Below are 6366 nucleotides of genomic sequence, written 5' to 3'. Positions count from 1 at the left end.
GGCTGCCCCGTCTCTGGGGGGGATCCTGGTCTGTGCTCAATTTCATGCCACTTAATTCACAAGTCTGCCCGTGAAAATGGCGACAAATCGGCCCCAACTGCCCAAATGTCCCGTCCCATCTCGGACGTCTCTCCTGCAGCCCCCCTACTCCTCCGTCTGACAGCTCCTCACCCATCAGACTCGAGGGGGAGCGGGCCGTGGTGGCAGCCAGCCGAGGGCCCTGCCACTGACTTAGACGCCACACATATCCCTTCTGCAGCGGAACCAGGACCCAACGGGGACTACAGCCGAGACCCCAGGTGACCCTCCAGTGCATGGTCAGCGGCTGGGGACTGTTTTAGTTTGGATTTTAATGTGACTGTGTAATGTTTATTTTAAAATTTACCTTCTTTTAAGAACAATTAGTTTATTTTTTTGAATAAGTAGCACATTCACATGATGCAAATTTCAAAAAGTGGCCAGGCATGGTGGCTCACGTTTGTAATCCCAGCACTTTGGGAGGCTAAAGAGGGTGAATCACTTCAGGTCGGGAGTTCAGGACCAGCCTGACCAACATGATGAAACCCCGTCTCTACTAAAAATACAAAAAATTGGCCGGGCATGGTGGCACACGCCTGTAATCTCAGTTATTCAGGAGGCTGAGGCAGGAGAATCGCTTGAACCCTGGAGGCGGAGGTTGCAGTGAGCTGAGATAGTGCCACTGCACTCCAGCCTGGGCAACAGAGTGAGACTCTGTCTCAAAAACAAACAAACAAAAAAACCAAAACAAACAAATACACAAAAACAGGCTGGGCTTGGTGGCTCACGCCTGTAATCGCAGCACTTTGGGAGGTCAAAGCAGGCAGATCACTTGAGGTCAGGAGTCAAGACTAGCCTGGACAACATGGTAAAACCCCGTCTCTACTAAAAACACAAAAATTAGCCAGGCATAGTGGCAGGCACCTGTAATTCCAACTCCTCTGGAGGTTGAGGCAGGAGAATCGCTTGAACCCAGGAGACGGAGGTTGCAGTGAACCGAGACCATGCCACTGCACTCCAGCCTGAGCGACAGAGTAAGACTCCATCTCAAAACAAGAACAACAACAACTACTACAAATTTCAAAAAGCATAAAAGGGAGGGTGGAATGTTTCCCCCCACCTCTACTCCAGTGTCCTGGTTCTCCCTTTCAACTCCCAGTTCCTATCCCAAGGGAAACCAGTGTCCCCAGATTCTGGGGTGTCCTTCCAGATACTTTTTATCCAATAATCAGCAAATATGTATAGTCTTTCCTGCCTCTGCCACAAATGGTGACATGCTGTACACACTGACTGCACCTCACTGGTCTCACCTGTACGTCCCGGTGACTAGAGCCTCCTCACTCCACCACCGCCCCCACCACAGGGGCTATTTGAAGTTCTCTCTCCTCTCCCTTCACCTGCCCACCAGAAGGGCTTTGAAGCCACAGAGTCCAGAATTCAAGTCCTACCAGCTCCAACTATTCTCTGGGTGACCTTGACGAGTTCATTTCCTCTTGGGCCTCAGTCTCCAATTCAGTAAAATGGGAATATTCATGTATACCCACCTCGCAAGACTATTGTTGGGAGGGTGGGTAGTAAAGAAGATACTGGGCCAGGTGCAGTGGCTCATGCCTGTAATTCCAGCACTTTGGGAGGCGGAGGCGGGTGGATCACCTGAAGTCGGGAGTTCGAGACCAGCCTGGCCAACTTAGAGAAACCTCATTTCTACTAAAAATACAAAATTAGCTGGGCATAGTGGTGCATGCCTGTAATCCTAGCTACTTGGGAGGTTGAGGCAAGAGAATCTCTTGAACCGGGGAAGCAGAGGTTGTGGTGAGCCGAGCTCACACCATTGCACTCCAGCCTGGGAAACAAGAGCGAAACTCCATCTCAAAAATAAAAGAAGATACTGGATGCAAAGTGAGGAGGTAAAGTGTAGCTGCTCCCTCCTCTCCCCTTTCCTCTCTGTCCCTCCATTAGGGAAATGCCTACTCATCCTTCAAGCCCCGGTTCAATGTTCCCTCCTCCTGACGCCCGGCTACTGAAGGAATTGAACCTCCACTTTGCATCTATAGTGCTTCAGACCAGCCTTGAGGAGAATGTCACTGTGGTGTGGTATAGCCATCTATACTTGTCCTCCCCCTACAAGGCTGAGAGCCACTTGAAGGCTTCTGATGAGGCAGGAGCCAAAATATTAAGATGTGAATGTTTACATTCTTCTCCAGCCATGTTCCCACAGCTGAGCTGATCAAGGTGATAGATATGGATACAAAGTGGAAGATGCTTCACTGAAGAAAGAGCATAAAGTTAGCAGCAAAAGCTGGATCAGGCTGGGCACAGTGGCTCACGCCTGTAATCCTAGCACTTTGGGAGGCCGAGGCAGGTGAATCACGAGGTCAGGAGATCGAGACCATCTTGGCAAACACAGTGAAACCCCGTCTCTACTAAAAAATAACAAAAATTAGCCAGGTGTGGTGGCGGGCACTGTAGTCCCAGCTACTTGGGAGGCTGAGGTAGGAGAATGGTGTGAACCCGGGAGGCAGAGCTTGCAGTGAGCGGAGGTCGTGCCACTGCGCTCCAGCCTGGGTGACAGAGCAACTCTGTCAAAAAAAAAATATGCTGGATCGGAATAGAATCGATCCAGTCAGCTAGAGGTGGAGGCAAGAGAGAGCAGAGCTGGAGTTTTAGGAGAGACAAAGGAAAAAGGGGGTGGGGGACTGTAGTGACCTATGACACTTTGGGGAAAGACAGGCCTGAAGAGGATTTGGAGAGAGTTTTGCTGTCTGTTGTATGACATAGTTTCTTTTCCCACCTTGCCACTTATTTAGGAGTTTTGCAAAGGCTTCATTGCCAAACAGTGCTTTTGGAGACTATCAGGGTTTCTTCTGATGTGACCCAGGCTTCAAATGGCCTAAGATTTGTTCAAGTTGCATTGTACATTTTGGACCAAGTTCAGCAGGTATGCAGGATAATATAAAGATGAGACAAAAAAGTAGGTGGAGGGATAGGAAGAGGAGTGCACACTGGCTGTGGCTCTCTGTCCCTCTCTGGGCAGACCACCTTGGTGGACAATGTTCATGTGTTGATGACAACATGTTCCCCAGGGAGCCCCAGATTTTGATGAACCATCTCCCCAGGTCTTGCCTCTCCCAGATTGTGGATAAATAAAGCCCTAAGATTTGTAATAGGCACAACTGTTGAGGATGCATCAGAAATACTCCCTCTCTGTAGTTTTGGTGCAGACAGAAGGGGATGGATGTTGAGTGTGATTCTCTTTCAGTCTTTGTTCACCTCTCAAGAAAGCTTATCAGGAAGCACACAAGCAAAATACTTCTAGATAAATATTACTTCATTTGACTCCTTCCAGGAATCTTGTGAGGTGGGATTAATGTTCTTATTTTAATTTCAACTTCCAATTGTTTATTGTTAGCATGTAGAGATATAATTGATTTTTGTATATTGACCTATTATGAAATTTTACTAAACTTAATAGTTCTAGTTTTATTTTTGATTGATTCTTAGAGTTTTCTATGAAGACAATCCTGTTGTCTGTGAATAAAGATGGTTTCTATTTTTCCTTTCCAATCTGTATGTCTTTTATTTCTTTTTCCTGTCTTATTGCACTGGGCAGGATCTCCAGGTCAGTGTAAAATAGGAGTGATAAGAACAAACATACTTGCCCTTTTTCTGATCTTAGGGGGAAATATGTTTTCATTTTATAGTTGAGAAAATTGAGCCACAGAGATGTTCAGCCACAAGCCCAAGGGAACCCAGCTAGTGAGTGCCAGTGCCAAAATCAGAGCTCATATCTGCTTGTCTCCAAAGCCTGTGCTCTTTCTACTGCTTCAAGCTTTGTTGTACAAAAGTATGGAGTTAAAATAATTTCCTCTTTGAAGCCCTCAGTTCTCTAACCAGCTCCAGGAATATAAACGGCTGCTTGGCGAACACTTGCTGTTTGATTGGAAGTAGTGAGCTAGAGTAGAAGGCATGAGCTAGAGAGCAATATGGGGTAATCTTCTGCCTTGATGTGGGGGTGCACAGTGAGGTTGGGGATGGAGGGATTTCCATTCCACTCTGCAGCCTGACGTCAGGAGGAATGGTCCCTTGGGTACAGAGAGGACAGCTCTTAGAGACAAATGTGGGATTCAGTTTAGAAGACTTTGAGGGGCAAAAGCGAGTGTGGGGCACAACTGGATCTTTAAGAGGAAAGACAAATGATAGATCAAAATGAGGACTGTGGAGACTGACTTGCCAGGCTTGAAGCCCAATTCTACCACCTACAAACCACGTGACCTTTGGGAAAGTTACTTAGCTTCCCTGTGCTTCATTCTTCTCACCTGTAAAACAGGGATAATTGTGTTTCTACCTCATAAACTCATTGTGTGGGTTACATGAGTTAGTACACAGTAAGTACCCCTGGCAACTGCTATCTCAAGGTGAGTGATTATGATTTTTAATGAGTCACAGGACTGTCAGGGGGACTTCTAGAAGTTATAAGGGACTGTTCCTCCTCCTTTTTTGAAAACACACACACTTCCTGATCAAGCCCCTGCAACTGTAGGTAGAGAGAGATGTGTCTCTCTCAAGTGGCCAAGTTACTTAATTTCTCTGAGCCTCTGTTTCTTCAGGAAAAAAAATGGGATAATGAGCCTTATTTCACACTGTGAAGAGACAAGCAGATAAAGCATGGGAAAGCACTGTCAACATTTGGTAACAGTAAAAATAATGACAACTTCCAAGTGCCTCCTCTCTGCAAGGCAACTGAAGGTGCTGAATCTGTGTTTATGCTCCTGTGAGGTAGATTGGCTGTTCTACTTTCTACATGAGGACACTAAGCCCCAGAAATCAAATGACATACAGAAACCATCAGCCAGGGTTGAGCCCAGGTAGGCCGATCTCCAAAGCTGGATCTTTATTATTTTTGTATAATTCGCCTTCCGGGACCAAGGGGCCTGAGCTGCAGCATCTGGGTACAGGTGCCTCCTCCCCCAGGCATCCCCTCCCAGGCCTTCCCCTGGGTGAGGGGCTGCCCTTCAGTCACTCCGTTGTCCAGCCAAATGCGGGCGGGCGGCTGGCGGCTTTGGTGCATGAGGCAGATGGGACCTTCACAAAAGCCCCCGCACCTCTCCAAGCTGGTCCCCCCCACACGCCTGATTACCCCCCAATACCCAAGTTACCATTGATACAGTGGTGCCGGGTGATTCAATTAGTGCAGCCGGCATGAAGGCAACAGCACAAAGAGCTGGGGTAGTTAGAAACTCATTTTCTTTTGATTATTATAGCATCTCACACGTGGAAGCAGAAAATTATAGGCTCATGTGTCTTTGCTTAATATCCTCTGGGGCCAGATTTGTCGTCATGTTGAAGTTAGCTGTCAGAATTGACAAAATCATGTGGAGTTGATGGATTTACAGTGCCGGGGCCCAGCCAAGCTGGAGAGGTGCAGACTTACACAGATACAGAGACAGAGACACACACACAGACACGGCCGCACACTCCCATACACCCTGAGCAGACACACATCGGCCTTACTTTAGGATACTGAGACATGCTCACAGTGATTTATGCACACATATGCACACTCCTCAAACACTGACACACACCCATTCAGACCCACACAGAGATACACACACATACTCCACACACTGACACCCCCGTGCAGACACACACATACTCATACCCAGAACACTACTATATACTCGCCAGTCTCACATAGGATACACATCGCCCCGCACCAACACACTCCTCCCAGACACAGATACACACACACACCCTACATCCCATGTACTGAGAAGATACGCACAGTCATCTGCACACACTCACCCTCCATGCTGATAACCCCTCTCTCCCAAATGCTGACACACCTAGACACCCACACACTGTCGCACGCCCACACAGGTGCTTGCAGATACACATACACACTGCTGACTCATCCCTTCCCAGGCGTTCACCCCTCCACACTGATACACACTAACCTAGACACACTCAGATCTTCATACACCATTGATATGCACCCATGCAGACACACACTCAGATACACCCATAGATGCTGACATACGTTCAAACATACACACCTCGATAGACTCCAGTCCAGACACACGTGTACACAGACACAACCCCCTGCTTCACACACACACACTCAGACCTATACACACATCCATGCAGAGACACACCCACACACACACAGAGCAGGAGACACACACAGCTACAGCATGCACACGCACAAAGTTACAGTGATATATGCTTCTACACACACACAGATGCCCAGACAAGTATACGACAGAGAGAGGGAGGGAGGGAGGGAGACAGGACAGAGTCACAGATACAGAAAACAGAGAAATGCAGTCACAGAGACATGGGGGCATGGGT

Source organism: Trachypithecus francoisi, unplaced genomic scaffold (assembly GCF_009764315.1).
Source record: "Trachypithecus francoisi isolate TF-2019V2 unplaced genomic scaffold, Tfra_2.0 Lachesis_group20, whole genome shotgun sequence".
Lineage (NCBI taxonomy): Eukaryota > Metazoa > Chordata > Mammalia > Primates > Cercopithecidae > Trachypithecus > Trachypithecus francoisi.
The sequence above is the reverse complement of the archived record's forward strand: the minus strand, read 5'-3'. Positions refer to the sequence as shown.